The sequence below is a fragment of the Rhynchophorus ferrugineus genome, unplaced genomic scaffold (genome assembly GCF_030347505.1).
Source record: "Rhynchophorus ferrugineus isolate W39M unplaced genomic scaffold, kcgeb_rfMv2 rfM1, whole genome shotgun sequence".
In the NCBI taxonomy this organism is placed as follows: Eukaryota; Metazoa; Arthropoda; class Insecta; order Coleoptera; family Curculionidae; genus Rhynchophorus; species Rhynchophorus ferrugineus.
Window position 1 is genome coordinate 5,789,534 of NW_027472580.1, and position 22,834 is coordinate 5,812,367.

General features: G+C 32.3%; 1 protein-coding gene across 4 annotated transcripts in view; it reads left to right on the plus strand.

Annotated features, from left to right (window-relative positions):
• Nucleotides 1–22,834, plus strand: part of LOC143202962 (SH2 domain-containing protein 4A) — a 175,571-nt gene that overhangs the window by 84,657 nt on the left and 68,080 nt on the right. For 2 of the 4 annotated variants that reach the window (XM_076415006.1, XM_076415024.1), the window contains exon 3: nucleotides 12,893–12,928. The exons of the other annotated variants lie outside the window; for them this stretch is intronic. The gene's annotated coding sequence lies outside the window, so the exon portion shown is untranslated. The remainder of the gene's footprint in view (nucleotides 1–12,892; nucleotides 12,929–22,834) is intronic. 4 annotated transcript variants of the gene reach the window in all.

Here is a 22,834-nt window from a genome sequence, read left to right on the forward strand (position 1 = left end):
CTATATGAAAATATAGTATGATTCATTATTATCTAAAAGTTAGTACTATTCAAAAACCATATCAGTGTTATTGAGTAAATTGATATTAACATTTTATAACAAAAGTTTACCAAAAAAGTACTTATTATGTTTTATTAATTACAGCTTTTATAATTTTCATTTTTTCAATGTATATTTTATGTCTAATCAGAACTTGCTTGTTGCTATATGAGAGTATAGCATTATTCGTTATTATCTGAAAGTTAGTGCTATTCAAAAACCATATAAATGTTATTCCCCAGCCTTATTTAACCTCTTTATTGCAGATCTGCCGAGAAAAGAGCACATTGACGTCGCGTTTTACGCTGACGACACTGCTTTCTTCATGGCCGCTAGGTTCGAAGTTACAATTCATGATCGTTTACAGAAGCAGCTCGATCATGCGGTCAAGTAGTTCAAATTCTGGAGGTTGCAAATCAACCCTCTGAAAACCCAGGCCATCATTTTCCATAAGAAGCGTTACGCACTGCGCGTCTCGCAACTTAAGATCGACACCGCAATAATTCCATGGCTGGATAACGTCACGTACCTAGGTCTTCACTTCGACCGGCGGTTCGGTTGGCATTCCCAAATCTAGAAAGCAATCCAAAAAGGTTCGGGGATAGCAAACCTGCTATCTTCTCTGATCTGCCCTTCTAGCAGATTTCCCATCTCCATCAAATGCTTATTTTACAAGATGTTAATTCGGTCCGTACTCCTCTACGGATCTAATGTCTACTTCAAGTTTGTTACACCCAACCAGGTCAAACGGCTTCAAGTTTTCCAAAATAAGCTCCTCAGGAGAATATTAAACGCTCCATGGTTTGTCAGAAATAATCAAATTCATAGGAAAACTGACACTCCAGAAATCAAGCACTTCATATCTCAATCATTCCACAAACAACAACTCAGCTCAAGTTCTTCTGAAAACGCGCTTGTTCGCGAGCTGGTCGACATGCTGGGAGCTTAGCACCGCGTCACCGCCAAGCTCCCCCTCTTTTCCAGGCTAAAAGGATCTCATCCGTCGCTACAGTCATAACTTTTGCTCCAATACAACAGTACCCAGTTGTGTGTTAACTCAGGTTTGCCAATCAATAGAATCGCCGGGCCCTCGTGCCCAATAACGGCTGCCCGATCAGCGGGTGCCATATCCCCAAATTTAATGCAGTAGCAGTAGTGATCCACAGGGGTCAACTGTGAGGCGGTTTCGATTTAGTATATTGGTAAGCCCAGAGGCAGTCCCACATAACCCGGTCCAACTTGTCACTCCAGGGCAAGTCTCCGCGACCAGGTATGCGTCATATTATTAATATTACCCATTAAAAAGTTAATTTAATCATATTTAATTAATTAAAATAGACGATGTAATATTAAAATACATTGTTATTGTAAGCTGACAAGTTTTCACCAACTTACCGTATAAAACATACATTAAAATACGGAACCGGTTTAAAATTAATAGCTAATGATATGTAGAAGGAATTTATGTTTAATTAAACGATTTTATCAATTTTAACACGAGTGAACTTGACATTATCATTTATTGGCACTATCAACGTAGAAAGAAAACAAAACATAAATTAATACGTTAAACAGTTGTTTCATAATAAAACATATTATTCCGTTTTAGATAACGTTCCAAGAAGGTGTGTAACTCTTATTTTCCTGAACGATTTTCAAGTATTTGCATTGTTGAGTGCTGTTTTATATCATTTGTAATTTATATAAATAAAAATTTTATAATAATATTTTGATGAGTGATATCTATAGTGGTACATAAAAAGGATTTTGTAACATATTAAAAAAATTTGGATAACTTCGTAAATCCGTTTGACGTCGAAATTATCGTGTATTTCTTCGTTGGTTACATGTATTGGGAATTAATAGAAGAGCTTTGTTTTACCATCGTTCGATTACAAGATGGTATGATATAATTGGCTTTATAACAGACTTATAGACGAATCTCTTTGATTTTAGGTCAAGTTGAGAGTATCTTCCCACTAGTAGTAGAGTTATTTGACTTTGAGTCTGATCTGCTCTGCTCTGCCTTTTGTCTAACGCGATGTCTTGATGAAAATGTGAGAATCAATGTCAATTAATGTTAGGAACCACCAAATATTTAATTTATATGGTTTCACATTTCTCTATATAACATAACAATTTTCAATCGAGTAAAATTTAATTATTCAAGTTCTTTATTCAAAATTCAAAATTCAAATTATTCAAAACTCAAAATCTTATTTTTAAGAATCATTACTTTTTTTGTTTGGATTGACATACAACAGCTTGTCAATCAAGGACATACATACAGTTTGCCAGTTGATTTATCAACTTTTTGAAGTGAGAAAATGATCAGAATATATGAAAGCACCTGATACTTGAAGGATAAAATTTTTTGTTTTGTCGAGATTGTCAGTCTGCCTTGTATTTATTATAATTTTCTTCTCTGTTTTACGTAAAAAACACATATATATTATTTTTGTTATTTTTAATTTCATAAAGTGATTTTTTATGATTTTGTACTTTCTAATAAAAATTGATTGCGATATAAGACTGGTTGTTATTAATACAATTGCAAGACTAGGTTTGAGAAATACATACTGATGTATTTATATTGTATATTGATGGAAGCACAACAGACCAATAGTAATAAATTCATTTTGTAAATGAAGGGTTGTTATTATTAATTAATTTTGGGATTAATCTAAATTTTATTAATTACCTATCACAACAAGTTAATTTAATCATATTTAATTAAGTAAAATATTAGTTTTTTCATTATTAGGCCAGAAACATAGTTATTATAATTTTGATTTACCAATAATTTCATTAAAACTTAGAGAATACTTCGCGTTACAAAACTTCTTTCTGCCTTATACTGTATATTTCAAACAAACCGATTTTATTTGATAATTTTGATTATTATTGATATAATTTTGATTATTTGATGAATTTGATTTTATTTGATAATTGATAATGTAAGTGAAATTGTATATAATTTTTTATGATTTTGTACTTTCTAATAAAAATTAGTTGCGATACAAGACTGATTGCAATTAATAAAATTGCAAGACTAAGTTTGGGAAATACATACTGATGTATTACAAAATTCATTTTGTAAATGAAGGGTTGTATTGTATCTAATCCAGGCATATATATATTTTAAATATATATTTCAATTAATTTTGGAATTAATCTAAATGTTATTAATATTACCTATCACAACAAGTTAATTTAATCATATTTAATTAAGTAAAATATTAGTATTTTCATTATTAGGCCAGAAACATAGTTATTGTACTGTTGATTTACCAATAACTTAGTTAAAACTTAAAGAATACTTCGTGCTACCAAACTTCTTTCTGCCTTACACTGTATATCTCAAACAAACTGATCTTCAAATGAAACACAATATTTTATGGAAAGTATTATTTACCTATGAGATATTAGAATCACATTTATCATTAATAAAAAAAAAAATGACCTAGAACTTATATAATACGTTCAACAAAGCTATGAAATTACATGAACATAAATATAGATTACTGGGTGTGGATTATCTGTTGCATGTAGTGTTAAATTATGTGCATAATCAATATTTATTATATATGAATAATGAACAGTTAAAATAATAGGCATATTTTAATATAAACGTCCTGCGATTATAGTTGACATTTAGATATAACGTATAGTATTATGTAACCTGAAATATATTCTATCAATTTATTCTTGAAAACAAGTGGTAGATTGAAATTCTTCTTTGATGATTTGTGATGTGAAATTGTGATTTCCCTTACGAAATATCAAAACATAAATTTAGAAGTTTAGAAACAATAAGGCTATTTAAAAATAAAGACAATAAAACAGATATGTTATTATACTAAAATTTTAATCAAACTTTATGGTGGATACAGACCTGAGTATTCGGGGAGAATTTTGTTGGAAAATTGAAAATGTGCATTGTTTCAAAGTCGTAGTGCACATGCACTTTGCTTATTTCCAGTGTTCGCCACAATTACTTTCAGCGCTTGGCGACGAACAGAACGCAGTTCCAGGAACCGCGGATATGGCCAACAAATTTGGGCGAACGTGGGAAAAATTGGCGGGAATATGAACGACATATGTTTTGATTTGGAGAAAATAACCTTGTTTTTCCTTGAAATTTGATTAGTAATAAAGACGTCTTTGAATGATAAATATGTGTTTTATATCAATTAATGATTAATAATAATATATATAATTATATAAAACCTCATAAAAACATGAATTAAAATATTTGTATTTTACTTGCAGGAATCTTATTATGATATCTGAAATAATATTTAATTTTGATTTCTATTTTACAAATGGTAATTACAAAAAACCTGCCAAAATTGTGAATTGTTTTTCTTATCATTCATTGAAGGGAACTACATTTATTAACACTCTCCATAATATAAAATTTGTGAGATAATACAGAAAATGTATTTCATAACTTGTGAATATGTTTAATAATGATCTCACATAAAATAATTATTAAGAACATGAAAATATTAAGTTTGTTAACTAATTTTATTTAATTTATAAAACAATGCAAACATTTTAAAATGTGACGTATCAACTTGTTAAAATAACTTCCCATTAAACGCACTATACTCAACAATCGCTTCTTAGCTTCTTTCCAAAAAGAACCATATCTTCGTAAGTAAAACTCATTAACCACAGTAGTTTTAGAGAAAAAGAGTCACTTACCTATATTATTCTATAGACACCAGATATATCACTAGTTTCAAGGTTTTACTCCTTCATTTTTTCCAAAAATGTGCTTCTACCAAAAACGATCTTCTACATGTCAGGATAGTTTTATTATATGACGGAAATCATACAATAATACTTATTGCCCACGGGCAGATTGTCGACGATCTAAAAAATTAATAAAACAACCAAAATTGATCTAAAACATTCTGAATTTCTTTCAGGATTCGTATGAAAATTTCATATGAATTTCAATTCGTTCACAAGCTTGTTTATTGAAATCACCCTTGTACGCAATTGACACATACAAGAATAACATGGATTAATATGGAGTTATCTGAGCGATTGCATTTATATTGACCGATTATATATATATATATATATATATATATATATATATATATATATATATATATATCCTAACTTATTCTAAAGACTATTCTAACTTATTCTAGAGATTATTAAATCTCACTCTTATGTATCTATTAATCAGTTCGTATGGTAGTTTGAGCTTGAGCCTATGTCATCGGGCATATTTAACTCTTTGGCGAGTACATAGGGATGCACTAATATTCTTTGAGAGCACTTCGCACTAACGCTTCAAATCAAACTCAAACACAATTATTAACAAATTATGGGTTCTAAGGGGATATCACGCTGAATGAGTTTGTTAGAGACGTAATAGTGGACGATAACTCGCAACACTTTATTCTGGAACCTCTGGAGGATGACTATGTTTGATTTGCTAGTAGTACCCTACAGTTAAATATCATAGGTCGAAATGGGTCTAAATATTGACTTATACAGCAAAACCTTGTTTTCTAATGATAATTTAGATGTACGCCTTGTCAGCCAATACATTTGGTTGCGTTTAAGCCCAAGCTGTTTGCGTTTCGTCACTATAAGTTTTTTCCACGTTAAGCGTCAATCAAAATGCATTTCCAGATATTTAAAGTTGTCTGCTTGCGGAAGTTCGCGATTATTCAATTTTACTGCGGGATAAGTTCTTCGACAAAGGATAAATGTACCATGGGTAGATTTGGTTTCATTTGCTTTAATACGTCACGTTTTCAACCACAATACGACTTTGTTAAGATGAAGTTGGAGGTTTCTTGTGGCTGATACTGGATCCTCGTATGATGATAATACCGCTGTATCGTCAGCGTATATTACAAAAGTAATGTTTCTTGACATCGGTAAGTCAGCTGTATACATTAGATATAAAAATGGGCCAAGAACACTGCCTTGCGAAACACCTGAATATATTGGTTGTAGGTCAGTATATCGTCACCCTGTTTGACAATAAAATGTCTGTCTGTGAGGTATAATTTTGCTGTTGAAAATGTTTATGAGGCAAAAGCATCTTCAATGTAACATGCAGTCCAGTATGTCACACCTTGTCGAAGGCCTGAGAAATATTGAGAATTGCAGCGGACTAATGGACTAACTGTTGATATTGCTATATATTGCAAAATGTGGGGAAACCTAAGTGAAAATTCTTAACTAACTGATCTCATACTTGACCTGGTTAACCACTACTTCCGGATTTATAAGGAAGAAAAAGTTATATCAATTCGAGGATAAATAACAAAAGATGACCAATTTAGTTCAAAGTGGTATTTTTACACTTCTTAAAGGATGTGAGGAAGTAGTGGTCATTTATTAACGACACATTAAATCATTAATGTATGTACCATTTTTTTACGATGAAGTTAAAAAAAAAGATTGAAACAAAGTTGTATACCTATTATTATACATACTAAGAATTCCTATGACTAAAGTATTAATTAAATTTAATGTACTTTGATATAAATCAATTATGACATTTAGTTTAGGATCGAATACCTCATTTATATATACATAGTTTGTCCTGAATAGTGTTATAACAAATTACAGTTGTTCCTTCATATTCAAGATCAATTATCACGGTTTCAATTCACCGTAACCTTTCAAATAGATTGTGCAGAATTGGATTTTTTTACTCGTTAAAAAATAAATGCAATTAACTAACTTAAGTTTTAATAAAGAAACTACAGTTGCCACAAATGTGGTTTGGTTTTCTAACTTTTTTTGTCGTGAACTGTGTTTTGGTTTTCTAACTTCTTTTGTCATGAACTGTGTTTTATGGTTTGATATTAAGACCATGCGATATGAAATTAAATGAAATAATGTGAAATGTTATAGAAATCTATGGAATAAAATATTTTATTTAATCCATTTTCTGCACAATTATTTTGATGTGACACATTATTGGATATGTTCCACAACAAATAGTGACTTTAGTAAGTATTGTCAACCGTCTCAATTTTGTACAAATTTTGTTAATTTTACTGGTAATATGTTGACACCGAGTTGAAAGAACGATGTTGGTTTGGCACCGATCCATTTTCAAACATTTTCAAATAATGTGCCAACCAAACCATACTGCGTCGGTCTGAACAAGTTATAATCAGACTATATCTGGTACTGGTACGATATCTGGCAGATAAGCTGGGCACAATATTCTATATTTCTTCAAATTATACCATACATCTAGTGAAGTCAATACTGAATATTTTATAATTACTATCTACTTTTACAAGATAACTCAATAAATACTTAATGAAAAACTTTTATTTCATGTAGATATATGAGCAAAACCATTGAATTTGTGGAGGTCTTCGTGTAATTTATTGAATGAAACTATGTTTCCCTTAACATTTTATTAATAACACTAACTAATATACAGCTAATTAACTAATAAAAGGTATGAATGTTTAATTATAAATGGATGATTGTTGATTGAATGTAAGATGTTTGGACGTCGAAAGATAAATGAATCTGCTGTCTATTTTTCTGCGTGCCCTTGATCGTTTTTGGTCAATCTTATACTGTGGCTACTTCGCGATAAGAAGAAGAGGCCTGACGTCATCACAAATTAGGATGCTAAACAGTTGTTTACATTGAGGCTGCGCATTTTCAGCGGTAGATATCGCCGTTCAAAACATATGAGTCCCTAAAAATCTTATGATGTACAGATAGAAAGAAATAGGCAAAGAGGTAAGTAGAATTAAAATAAAAAGTAAAATTTTGACATGAATTTAAAATTCTTTTATTTCTTTTAAATAGTAAGTAAATATTAGTCTAGTTCCCATAGTTTACAATGGTCACGAAAAGTAGAACCTTATAAGGTTTTCAATAGGTTACTTTTTTGTTACTTCCCAGCACTGGGTCATACAATCTATGTGACTGTTAATTGTGATGCAGACATCGCTTAGAAGCCTTGGGATAGTTATGCATAAAATTCCAGCTAGGATGATTTAATTTAATGCGGTAACACGAAAGTAACATGAAAATAATTAAAAACAACACATTATTTCAACACTTCATTAATATTCGGTTTATGAGAATTATTTTAATATTTATTAACAGTATCTCTATGGCGACGTAAAACATATTTAAATACCTCAATAAATTTTAATTAAAACTGATTCAATGATGTCACATTCTAATTATTAAAATAAAACCGTGACGTTAATTAAAATTAAACCACAAGTGCGATGGTGTAGTCTAAGCAAAATTGTTTGTCGAAAATGTAAACAGACGAATAAATGTAATATATCTGTGTTTTGTTTATACGCAATAAACAATTGCCAAAACAAGTGTGTTGGGCTTCTAGCAATTTAAATCCACTTGTTGTCATATATGTTATTGTTTATGAAGATTTGGTAATATATTTCCAAGAATTCAGTATGTTTGAGTGTGTAGGTGAATGAGTGCACGACACTTTAATGGTTCGCCTCTTCTTTCTTTCATTTCATCTCGTTTTCATCCCACAATAAAACAAATATGAGTTGTTATTAAACTAAAGCCGGTTAAAAAATAAGTCGTGACTGGACTGTTTTTTCTTATGCACAGGAAATTTAATTATAAATGGTGGTCGCATTTCATTTTGCTAGTGCTTCTTAAACAAGGTAGTTACGTCTTAATTACATTTCACTGTATTTAGTACATTTTTTATTCTTTGATGTAATATTTTTTTAATGAATGATACAAGGGTGCTAGAGCCCTTATAGCAATTTAGGGTATGTTATATGGCTCAGTGAATGGAGGTAAAGCTAAATGAAACAGTGGTGTTTACATTATGTGACCGTTATTTATTGACGATATAAAATAAAATATGGAAAATACTAGTGATAAAAGAATCGGCACTGCGTTTACCTGTAGACGAGGCTTGGGCCTAAGAGATTCGGAGATTGATGAAAGACCCTTTTGATCTCCAACAACTTTATTTTCCATAAGTATATCCCAATTCAGTTGATCTAGTTTTTTATATAGAATCTCTATGTATGTTTTAGCGTCTTCCTTACTAAATAGAACGCTTAGTTTAATTGAATCTTCCTTTCTGCTCGCCAGATAGTCAGCTCTTTCGTTACCGGATATTCCCCTATAAGAGGGAACCCATAGAAAATTTATCATTACTCCCCTCCTCTCTAGTGTTGTATGTAGCTTTCTGATAGCTATCACTAGAGGGTGGACTGTCTTTATAGAAATCAGGCTATCCAAAGAACTCATTGAGTCCGATATTATAAGTATTGGTGCGGCTATTAATGACCTATTCAGGGCAAGTAGGGCCTTGCAAACGGCCAAAAGCTCCGCAGAAAAAATGCTAGTAATAGTAGGAAGCCCTTATAGCAATTTAGGGTATGTTATATGGCTCAGTGAATGGAGGTAAAGCGAAATGAAACAGTGGTGTTTACATTACGTGACCGATTTATTGACGATATAAAATAAAATGTGGAAAATACAAGTGATAAAAGAATCGGCACTGGGTTTACCTGTAGACGAGGCTTGGACATTCGATAGTGGCACGTCTGAACTCAACGCTGGCCAGATACTGAATGTTCGAAAGACCCTTCAATAATCTCCCAGATAAACGTCTCTTTTGCCAGCTATTCGTTATCGTGTTTTAGTTGGTGCTGCTGGCACCCCACCTATTTGCAACATCTGGGATTATATTTCTGGGTATTCTGTAGACCGTTACTCCACGATGTAAAGACAAAATAGAGAAATTTAAGTTAAAATAATAAATAATACAAATTGTAATAGAACATAATAACTGATTTCTTGGGTTGGGTTGCACCAGTTGCTCTAATGATCTTGGCATCCCGAGTTACTGTCTTAGTATTTCAAGCTTTCTACAGTCCACAAGGATGTGCTTGAGGTTCTATTGTATTTAGAGTTAATAATACTAAAGTTATTAATATTAGGAGATTGATGAAAGACCCTCTTGATCTCCAACAACTTGTTGTTTTCCATAAGGATATCCCAATTTAGTTGATCCAGTTTTTTACATAGAATCTCTATGTATGTTTTAGCGTCTTCCTTACTAAATAGAACGCTTAGTTTAATTGAATCTTCCTTTCTACTCGCCAGATAGTCAGCTCTTTTGTTACCGGATATTCCCCTATAAGAGGGAACCCATAGATAATTCATCATTACTCCCCTCCTGTCCAGTGTTGTATGTAGAGCTCTCTGATAGAGGGTGGACTGTCTTTATAGAAATCAGGCTATCCAAAGAACTCATTGAGTCCGATATTATAAATGTTGGTGCGGCTATTAACGACCTATACAGTGCAAGTAGAGCCTTGCAAACGGCCAAAAGCTCCGCAGAAAAAATGCTAGTAATAGTAGGAAGCCCTTATAGCAATTTAGGGTATGTTATATGGCTCAGTGAGTGGAGGTAAAGCGAAATGAAACAGTGGTGTTTACATTATGTGACCGTTATTTATTGACGATATAAAATAAAATGTGGAAAATACAAGTGATAAAAGAATTGGCACTGGGTTTACCTGTAGACGAGGCTTGGGCAGTCGATAATCTGAACAAGAACATCAACATCTGGGATTATATTTCTGGGTATTTTGTAGACCGTTATTCCACGATGTAAAGACAAAATAGATAAATTTAAGTTAAAATAATAAATAATATAAATTTCAATAGAACATAATAACTGATTTCTCTGAAGATATCACAAGAGCCGCCAAAAAGTTGATAAACATGTCCAAGTGCTTGGGTTGCACCAGTTGCTCTAATGATCTTGGCATCCCGAGTTACTGTCTTAGTATTTCAAGCTTTCTACAGTCCACAAGGATGTGCTTGACGTTCTATTGTATTTAGAGTTAATAATACTAAAGTTATTAATATTAGGAGATTGATGAAAGACCCTCTTGATCTCCAACAACTTGTTATTTTCCATAAGGAGATCCCAATATAATTGATCCAGTTTTTTATATAGAATCTCTATGTATGTTTTAGCGTCTTCCTTACTAAATAGAACGCTTGGTAATTGAATCTTCCTTTCTGCTCGCCAGATAGTCAGCTCTTTCGTTACCGGATATTCCCCTATAAGAGGGAACCTATAGATAATTTATCATTACTCCCCTCCTCTCCAGTGCTGTATGTAGCTCTTTGATAGCTATAACTAGAGGGTGGAGTCTCTTTACAGAAATCGGACTATCCAAAGAACTCATTGGGTCCGGTCTATATGTTGGAGTACTGCCATGGTGGCATTGTCGTGGTTCTGTTGACTGCAGTAGGGATTGCTGTTTTTAGTCGATTGCAAGTTTTACGAAATATTGATGACCGACTTGCACGCTTTTTTGTTGTAGAGTTGTTGTCTAAGTTGTTAGAGAAGAAATAGCCGAATTGGCTCGGGTCTGAATGAAATTTGAGGGAACTTGCATAGTTCATGAGAAGAAGCTCTCGCTGCGAACCAAATATACAATACATTCTTCTGAATTTAACATCAAGTCCTTCTTTGTTCTTTATTATATGGTGCTGTTTCGCGCTCGTTGTTATTCATACATATTTTGATATGTTAGCGTATGATAATTGGATTTTATTCATTGTGATAGGAATGTCTTGATTTCTTACATGAAGTTTTAGATAGATCAAGGATGATTCAGAAGAGCTTGTGTTTTATTAGTTTAAATATTTTGTATGTGTTCTTCCTAAAAATAGTAAAATAGTAGTAAACAAAAGGTGTTATATTAAATTTATCTTGGGTATTGCTAAAAGTTATGGCAATTCGATTTTTACAGGAATTATCAAATGAATATGGCGACCTTGATAGCACTTCTGATTATAGATTTTTTTATGCAGGTTTTCATATATTTTTCAATATATAAAGAGACGTTATCATGTTACAAAATCACTTTGTCGTCAACAGCCTGTATCATTCTTTCTGAATCATTGTAAACCTTTAATTAAATGCAAACAATCGAAATACTTGTAAAACTATTTTCCAACCTGAGCTAGTATCCCATATGAGATACTGCCTCCAATAGTTCACAACAATACAAATAAATAGTTTAATGTACTTGAACAGACTTACTGGTATTACTGCAAGATTTAAAATTATCGTTCAAAAATCATCATCAATGTCAATTACTTATTACAATTACTCATTCAATAAGCATTCTCATATAAACTAAACCAAATCTGTATAAATTCTATAATTAAACTTAGACAATGCAATGATTCTTATGATATTGCGTAAGTCTTGAGTTCGAACAAGTAGTAATCAGAAGGTACTATGTTTGGTGGGTACGCTGGATGGGGCAGAACTTCCCAGTCAAACTCTTGCATTGTGTGGTAGACTTTACTTCTGTTACTAGCTTTTGATGGTCATTTTGCAACAATCCGTTCAACAACGCCGTTTAATTAACGTCTGTAGATACCTACAACAACAGTTTCGTTCAGTTTTAGTAACTCGTCATATAGTACACTTTACTGATCCCACCTTATGCACAACAAGACTTTAGCACCATGAGTACTCCTCTTCGGTATCGATCTTGGAATAATTCATGACTTTTTGCATCTGATATTATTGTAGGAGATCGACTTTTAACCGCTATTCACAAAACACCACCGATAATTCTTCTTATTTTGACAATTTGGCAAAGAATGAATTCGTGTTCTTGATGTAATAGCTATTTTCCCTCGCTTTGGATCATTCCAGTAAATGTCTACGAATATTTGAGTCCTATTAAGCTTGCGGAGGTATTAAGGAGTAGATCCAGCAAGACATATCTAAATAGATACTCTAAAGTAAACTCTTTATAAGTATTTATTCTAATTGTTATTTTTTTTGTTTCAGGTACTACATCATTTTTCAGTGAATTTGAACGCATATGTGAGTGCCTTACTCTGTAAAATACTAAAAATTACTGCTAGAATAATATGATTATGATAACAAATCAAATCTATTTTAATCATATTTAAAAAATGCAATACAATAGATATTAATTAGAGTTAAAAATGTCACGATAGTGTTAGCAAGGATGTTGTTGTTTAGATTAATTTGGACGGTGGACTTACCATATTTAAGTTTGATATAAATGGTCTGAAGATGAAATAAACAGTGGGTTTGGTATTATGTCATAAATTATAATTATTATAAAATGCGGAGGTAAAAGAACAGAATGTTATATGACTTTGGTATTTGAATATGAAAAGCAATTATTATATTTTTTTATTGCTTTTTTTCAAACACTTTTTTTTATTAGCAAGTTAGATGTAAAATAATAATATATAACTTGGGTCATATATTATGTTACATTAATCATTCATGACATAATAAGATTTACTAACGGTAAAATCTATGCCTAAAAGAGATTTTTTGAATAAAAAGAGAAATGAGATAACCGAGAGAAAAATCATATTGAAGCAAAATTTTATTTCGTTTCCGAATGATTGATAATTCTTTAATAAAAAAATAACAGCGCGAATATTTAATAGCAATATTTTAGTTATCTTGTATAATAAACTTCAACAAATTTCCTTACCTTTACATATGAGTTTAGGGAATTCCAAATTCGTCAAATATAGTTGGTTATGGAATCTTAGAGTATACAAAGTTACGATATTGAATATAACAAAGGTTACTTCAAATTCAAAGGGATGACGTTAGGTAATAAGCAAAATTATTTATTCGTAAAATAGTGTCTATGTTGATAACATTGTACTTGCCAACTAAATAGAACATTAACTAGTAGGAAATCTCAATGTCGTTCCAGTTTCATTACGTTTTCTAACTTTTCTTCGTAGTATGTGTAATTAGTCGTATGTGTACTAGAAGGAACAATAAATATTTCTACTATTAACATTCCGAACAGTAAATGTATGCTATTTTGCTTGAAAAGAAAGTTATTTGCTTGTTATAAGGAACTTTATATTCTATTAAATTTGGAGGTGTAGAACACCATAAAAAAGTCCACTTGTGATTCTAATTGTCTTTTGTTTAATCTCATATTGGTTTTTCCCATTTTGCGATTTTTCTAACGATATACTTATTTTCTATACGAATTCCAATAAAGCTTCAAAAGAGTGAATCAATTTATGGTGTTCTTGCTATCATGGCAGGTAGCAATCTATAAGGCCTATAGGATCCGACTTATTTTATTGATTTGTTCCAGAAAGATGGCACAAGGTCATATAAAATAATAGATAATATTTCGCATATTAAATTTATTGTTGTGCATTTTTTGTATGATATTAAGATTTGTTAAAATACTTGGGTATCAAAAATTTCTGATGAATTATTCCTGCATATAGACTCTTAATAGCTCTAAATAATTAATGCGGTACATCAAAAATCTTAGGATAAAAAATATATATCTTTGGTAAAGCAATATTATTGATGATTCAAAAAAGATGTTCCTAATGGCATATTTTGCCATATGCTACCACTAGATCACTAATCACTAATCATCGCAAATGCCTATCAAACTAGTTAGATTATAGTTTGGAGTTGTAAATCACATCCGCCACTCATTTAATTTATTTGGTGATTAGATAATTAACACATTTAATTAGTAAAACACATTTTTTTTGGTAAAATTAGTTATTTTATTCAACATAATTCCCTCCAACTTTTCCATACCATTTTTGTACGATTTGTCCTTTGCTTCCAAATAGGCCACAGTTTCGGCGTTCACCTCTTCGACGAAAATTTCTTTCCAGTGAGCATTCTTTTAAGATCCGAGAACAGGAAATAGTTGCTGGGGGCCAGATCTGGACAATACGGTGGATGAGGAAGCAACTCGAAGCCCAATTCATGGATTTTTGCCATCGTTTTCACTGACTTGTGACACGGTTCATTGTCTGGGTGAAGCAGCACTTTCTTTCTCTTCAAATGCGGCCGTTTTTCGGCGATTTCGTCCTTCAAACGGTCCAATAACGCTATGTAATAGTCGCTGTTGATGGTCCTTCCTTTTCAAGGTAGTCAATGAAAATTATTCTATGCGCTTCCCAAAACACAGACGCCATAATATATACGCCAGTCGACTGTTGCGTTTTCCCACGCTTTGGCGAGGGTTCATCGTGTGCAGTCCACTCGGATGACTGTCGATAGTACTTCGGAGTGAAACGATGGAGCCATGTTTCATCTATTGTTACATATCTATGCAAAAACTCGGGTTTATTACGCTTGATCATCTTTAAATACTGCTCCGAATCATCAACTCGTCGTTGTTTTTGGTCAAAAGTGAGCTCGCGCAGCACCCATTTTGCACAGAGCATTCTCATACCTAAATATTCGTGAATGATATGATGTACACGTTCAGTTTATATCTTTAGAGTGTCTGATATTTCTTCAGTTTCAATTTACGGTCATTCAAAATCATTGTGGATGTTTTCGTAGTTTACAACCTCTTTTGGACGTCCACTGCGTTCACCGTCTTCGGTGCTCATTTCACCACTACTAACACTGTCTAAATTTAGCATACTAATCCGTGATGGTTGATTTTCATGACACTTGGTGTCCGGAAACTCGGCATCAAGCCAAGTTTTTGCTTCAACTGTATTTTTTCCCTTCAAAAAGCAATATTTTATCAACAGGCGAAATTCCTTTTTCCATTTTTTCACAATAACGAAAGTTGCTTCACTCAAGATACTATAATTCACAAACTGATGATCCAACAGCTCTCAAATTTATACAGGCATGTTTTGAGGGCTAGGACTAACTAAAAACATATGGATATAATTCTAGTAGCGCCATCTATGTGTCAGGCCGGGGAATTTTCAATTGACCTGTTACTTATACATTGTTGGTATTGAGTATCGATACCTGATGCTTTTTTACTGTTAACAGCGGGAGTTAATTGAACTGTAATAATTGGAATTAGAGAAAAGGTAAGTTTTAGTTTATGTTCTGAAGTATTGTTCAATAGTCATCACTACTCTACTATGTTGGTATTATTTGAATTCCACGTGAGAGAAATGGTTTATTTAAAAATATGTCCAATAGTACTAGTTGCTTGGGTGTTTCTTGAATAGCGATATGGATTGGTGAAAATACGATGAAACAAGTATGAATAGGCTAAATTCGATGCCTTTGCTGTAAATCTATGACGGTGTTATTTTCGCAACATGTGTAGTATTGAAGTTTGATGCCAGTAGAATAAAATATTAAAAAACCAATCATTTCTTTTATCTTTCCCTATGAAGAAACAATAATCACAACGTATGACTTTTTCATTATCTTATAACAGAAATGCTGTTTTTCTTGGAGGGAAGAACAGATAACTCCAATGACCTCAATTTTGAAAATTTCGTGATAATGAGAATCCCAAATACAATCAAAATTTTTGTTTATCGCCAATTATGTCGCAAATAAAACAATACTCGCGTTGAATCAGAGCAAAGCTAATATTTCAACAATATCTTTAAGGTCGGCGTAATAAATGGCGTAGTGTTTATTCAAAACCCAACCACCAGTAACGAACAGATTTCTTATCGTAAAATCCGTTTACAAACAAATACACATACGAATAATACTGACACAGCACGCGTATTTGCTTAATGTGGAAATTCGAAGCACCGAAATGCCTTCACTTTTGTTACAACAGTCCAAACGAAAGATGTTGAGATAATATCGTGAATTTTAATTAGTCATCCGTTTTTTACTACATTATATATTATAGTATATATATAGTATTGGTTCTTAATTTTTGCAGTAAAAACCTTGCAGCTCTTTACCAAGCTTGCTAAAAGTTGTAGCGACCTTGAGCATGTCGAATTTTACATCGTGGAATAACGGTCTACAAAATACCCAGAAATATAATCCCAGATGTTGAACACGGGCGGGGTGCCAACTGGAACCCGACACCGAATAGCTGGCGGCAACCCCGAGACGTTTATCTGGGATATTATTGAAGGGTATTTCGGTCATTCAGTGCTCAACCCTCGTTTGGTTAAGACGTGCCACCATCGACTGCCCAAGCCTCGTCTTCAGGTAACTCCGCCGCCATCCGTTTTATTATTTGTATTTTCACATTTTTTTTATATTGCCAATAAATAACGGTCACATAATGTAAACACCACTGTTTCATTTCGATTTACCTCCATTCACCGAGCCACATCATTTACCCTAACGTGGTGACCCCGACGTGATCTTTCGCAAAATTGGGTTTGGACTCGTGAATGGAGGGTACGTAAAATTGGTGTATTTTACGCGACCGTTATATTTTATGTTTCAAAATTTTAAATATTTTTAATTCGATTTTACCTTCAATATTCCTTTTCATTGTACTCCTATTCATTTTTTAAAATTTTTTTGTCAAAATATTATTTCATAATCTTTTTAATATTTTTACATCACTGCTTAATCATCAGCGTCTCGGCTAAACATTTCTTTCGGCGCTATGTTTAAATCATAATGTCTTCCTTCGCTCGCCGTCTCCGTCATAATGGCAGATATTTTGATTTGAAAGGCTTTGGGCAGCTTCGGTCGGATACCGTCGTTATTTGTTTTTTCTGTATTAACCTAACGTATGTGACTACGGATTAGTCACAGAGCAGCTCCAGAAGCTAGGTACCGATTGCAGTCACCGTAGACTCGTTATGTCTTCGCCGAAGTACCAGAATTACTAACGTCTCGTCGTCGAAGAAAATAAGCTACCACGTCATCGAACAGTCGATCCTCCCACAGCGTCGATTACGGGAGCCCTGTCTGAAGAATAGCTTGTTTTCAACGTCGTCGATGGACCACATTCAAGTGTCAAAGCGACGATGATGCAACGGTATCTGTAGGGCCGGAAGATATCAACAGCCGTACCAGATCGCAACCGTACCAACCACAACCGTTTCGAACTATCATATTTTTCAAAGCCCATTTTACACAGCACATTTTGTTTGGTATATATTTTTTTGTATTGATATTTTTTTTCAAACATTTTTGTATTTTTGTTGCTTGAAATAATTTTATGTAAAATTCTGGCAGGGGAGTATTGTAGCGACCTTGAGCATGTCGAATTTTACATCGTGGAATAACGGTCTACAAAATACCCAGAAATATAATCCAAGATGTTGAACACGGGCGGGGTGCCAACTGGAACCCGACAACGAATAGCTGGCGGCAACCCCGAGACGTTTATCTGGGATATTATTGAAGGGTATTTCGGTCATTCAGTGCTCAACCCTCGTTTGGTTAAGACGTGCCACCATCGACTGCCCAAGCCTCGTCTTCAGGTAACTCCGCCGCCATCCGTTTTATTATTTGTATTTTCACATTTTTTTTATATTGCCAATAAATAACGGTCACATTATGTAAACACCACTGTTTCATTTCGATTTACCTCCATTCACCGAGCCACATCATTTACCCTAAAAAGTTAAACACTATTCTCCTAGGGTGTCTCTCGAACTTGTTTTTTCTAGGTTAGAATTTTTATATTGTTTATTTTAATTTCTATTATAAATATTTATAGATTAAGCATGTTAGTTTATATAGATTATAGCAACTTTGGGAACTATTGACTGAAAACAGTCGATAGTCGCAACGAGAACAGACGGAAACGTACGGATTCCTCCCGGTACTAATTTTGAGAGAGGAAAAGAGGGAGATAATTATTTTATTCTCTATTCTACAGATTAGTTAATTTTAAGTTAATCATTTTTAATAGGTAAGTGTCAGTGTGGAAAAAGGAATAGAACACATCATTCCAAATATATATTTCTTTGAAATAGAAAAAGAAAGATATATTTGCTGTAATTTATTACCTTAAAATATTGATTTGATTGTAAAGAAGAATGGTGTAAATTGTATTGTATTTTTTCTATTGTTACATATCTATGCAAAACTCGGATTTATTACGCTTGATCATCTTTAAATACTGCTCCGAATCATCAACTCGTCGTTGTTTTTGGTCAAAAGTGAGCTCGCGCGGCACCCACTTTGCACAGAGCTTTCTCATACCTAAATATTCGTGAATGATATGATGTACACGTTCTGTTGATATCTTTAGAGTGTCTGCTATTTCTTCAGTTTGAATTTACCGTCATTTAAAATCCTTTTGTGGATTTTTTTAATGTTTTCGTTGGTAACAACCTCTTTTGGGCGTCCACTGCGTTCACCGTCTTCGGTGCTCATTTCACCCCGTCTAAACTTAGCATACCCAATCCTTGATGGTTGATTTTCCTGGAGCAGTGTCCGGAAACCCGGCATCAAGCCAAGTTTTTGCTTCAACTGTGTTTTTCCCCTTCAAAAGGCAATATATTTTCAACACGCGAAATTCCTTTTTATCCATTTTTTCACAATAACAAAAGTTGCTTCACTCAAAATATTATAATTCACAAACTAATGATCCACCCGCTGTCAAATTTATACACGCATCTTTTGAGGATTAGGACTAACTAAAAAAATATGGATTTAATTCTAGTAGCGCCATCTATGTGTCAGGCCGGGAAAATTTCAATTGACTTGTTACTTAAGTATTGCTTATATTGAGTATTGGTTTTTATATAGGGTGTCTCTCGAGTTTGTTTTTTCTAGGTTAGAATTGTTATAATGTTTATTTTAACTTCTATTATAAATATTTATAGTTTCTGCATGTTAGTTTATATAGATTATAGTTACTTTGGGAACTATCGACTGAAAATAGTCGATAGTCGCAATAGGAACAGACGGAAATGTACGAATTCCTTCCGGTACTAATTTTGAGAGAGGAAAAGACGGAGATAATTATTATATTCTCTATGCTATACAGATTAGTTAATTTTAAGTTAATCATTTTAAATAGGCAAGTGTCAGTATGGAAAAAGGAATAGAACACATCATTCCAAATATATTTTATCTTATTGTAATATTCTGAAAATAACGATTACATAATATAATAAAAGTAATTGGCTTGAAGATGTACATATTTATTTTCGAACTTTCTTTGAAATAGATAAAGAAAGAGATAATTTCTGTAATTTATTACCTTAAAATATTGATTTGATTGTAAAGAAGAATGGTGTAATTTGTATTGGATTTTTTCTATTGTTACATATCTATGCAAAACTCGGATTTATTACGCTTAATCATCTTTAAATACTGTTCCGAATCATCAACTCGTCGTTGTTTTTGGTCAAAAATCATCTTGCGGCACCTACTTTGCACAGAGCTTTCTCATACCTAAATATTCGTGAATGATATGATGTACACGTTCCGTTGATATCTTTAGAGTGTCTGCTATTTCTTCAGTTTCAATTTACCGTCATTTAAAATCCTTTTGTGGATTTTTTAAATGTTTTCGTCGGTAACAACCTCTATTGGCGTCCACTGTGTTCACCGTCTTCGGTGCTCATTTCACCACGTCTAAACTTAGCATACCAATCCTTGATGGTTGATTTTCCTGGGGCAGTGTCCGAAAACTCGGCATCAAGTCAAGTTTTTGCTTCAACTGTATTTTTTCTTTTCAAAAAGCAATATTTTAACAACACGCGAAATTTCTTTTTATCCATATTTTTCACAATAACAAAAGTTGTTTAACTTAAAATGCTATAATTCACAAACTAATGATCCGATACTGTCAAATTTATACACGCATGTTTTGAGGGTTAGGACTAACTAAAAAAATATGGATTTAATTCTAGTAGCGCCATCTATGTGTCAGGCCGGGAAAATTTCAATTGACTTGTTACTTAAGTATTGCTTATATTGAGTATCGGTTTTTATATAGGCTGTCTCTCGAATTTGTTTTTTCTAGGTTAGAATTGTTATAATGTTTATTTTAACTTCTATTATAAATATTTATAGTTTCGGCATGTTAGTTTATATAGATTATAGTTACTTTGGGAACTATCGACTGAAAATAGTCGATAGTCGCAATGAGAACAGACGGAAATGTACGAATTCCTTCCGGTACTAATTGTGAGAGAGGAAAAGACGGAGATAATTATTATATTCTCTATGCTATACAGATTAGTTAATTTTAAGTTAATCATTTTAAATAGGCAAGTGTCAGTGTGGAAAAAGGAATAGAACACTTCATTCCAAATATATTTTATCTTATTGTAATATTCTGAAAATAACAATTACATAATATAATAAAAGTAATTGGCTTGAAGATGTACATATTTATTTTCGAACTTTCTTTGAAATAGACAAAGAAAGAGATAATTTCTGTAATTTATTACCTTAAAATATTGATTTGATTGTAAAGAAGAATGGTGTAATTTGTATTGTATTTTTTCAATCAATATTTATCAATTATTTAACTATCGCACCTTTCTTAAACACAATAATAATTTTATTTATCGCTAATGAGGAATGTTTTGTTAGTAATATTATTTGAAACTTGAAACTTGAATGAAAGAAGTTTTAACATTTAAAAGGCTTGAAGAAACATCGAGAAACTTAGAAAATCGAAAAAAGAATGAATCAAAGAAGACCCAATATAACATAAATACAGTCAAAATATTTTTTTTATTTATCAGACCAAATGTTCTTTTTACCTTATTACATAATCTTCAAAAATCTTGAGTTTCAAAATGCTGGTATATTAATGTATAACATATCTTTATTTACAAATATACTATAAACAAAACATAAAACCATAAATATATTAAATATAAATCTATGTAAACATAAGATGGCAAAGCTAGTACGTTAAAAAATCAGTCTATTGAAACTAGTAAGTCCGAAAATAGTAACTAAAAGTACATGACCGAAACAGACGATAGTAAAAAGTACTCAAATGAATGGATTAGGAGTAGGAGATGGCAAATTTTCGTCTTGATAGTATTTGATGGTATCGAGATGTTCTTTCGCAGTAATCCTGCCAGTGATGTGAATGAGAAGACCAGATGAATACCAGGATATTGTCATCGTAATCATAACGGATCCTTCTCCATGCTTAACTGTAGGAAGCAGCTTGTTCGGAACGTAGACTTCTTTTGCGGTTCTCCATACATAAACTCGACAGTTTATCGGATGTAATGTAGAAGATGATTCATCGGGCCATATTTCATTCTTCCAATCATTAACAGATCAGGATTTATGATCGTTGCACTCGTAGTTTAGCATTGACTTCTGCTATTAAGGCTGTAATAAAACCCGATGTCATGTTTTCAATTTTATCTAACTTATTAAGAGATAGCTACAACTGATACTATTGGATTTAGGCAAACAAATTGTCTACCACCATTATTCTATGATTCTTTGACATCAATTTTATTATGTACTTCTTTATATTGGAGACAAACAGGGACCAAACATGCTGAGAAAAGATCAGGTTTGTAAGATTGTAGACAAAAATGCCATAATTTGTAAGATAATAAAGTTTAAGTATTTTGCAATACAATTAGCATTAGAAATATCATTTGAAATAAAGAGAATTTATTCAATTAATTTTTCATTGTAAAAATCATAGAATATGATTATTGTTTACGATAGAATTATTTGTTTTTTGTTACTTGAGTAGCATTTCCGCAAATTTATCTTTCATTTATCTTCATTTCTCATCATGGCCAGATAAACATAATTATATATTGTGCTAAGAAATTGGACGTACAATTTTGGTCATCAATTTACACGATATTTGATTTGATCAAATTATCTATTTTTAAACAACGTGTAACAAAATTGATTATTACCCTAATAAATATTTTAATTAGGTATAATAAACACGTATAAGGTGAACTGGAAAGCTGAAGATATAATTTATTTTTAGAATCGGTATTTGGTGCTTTTTTGTTTTGTTTGTAATAGGTTAGAAAGTAAAAGGAATATTATTTTCAAATAAATTTTACTGTTGCCAGTGATATAAACTGATAA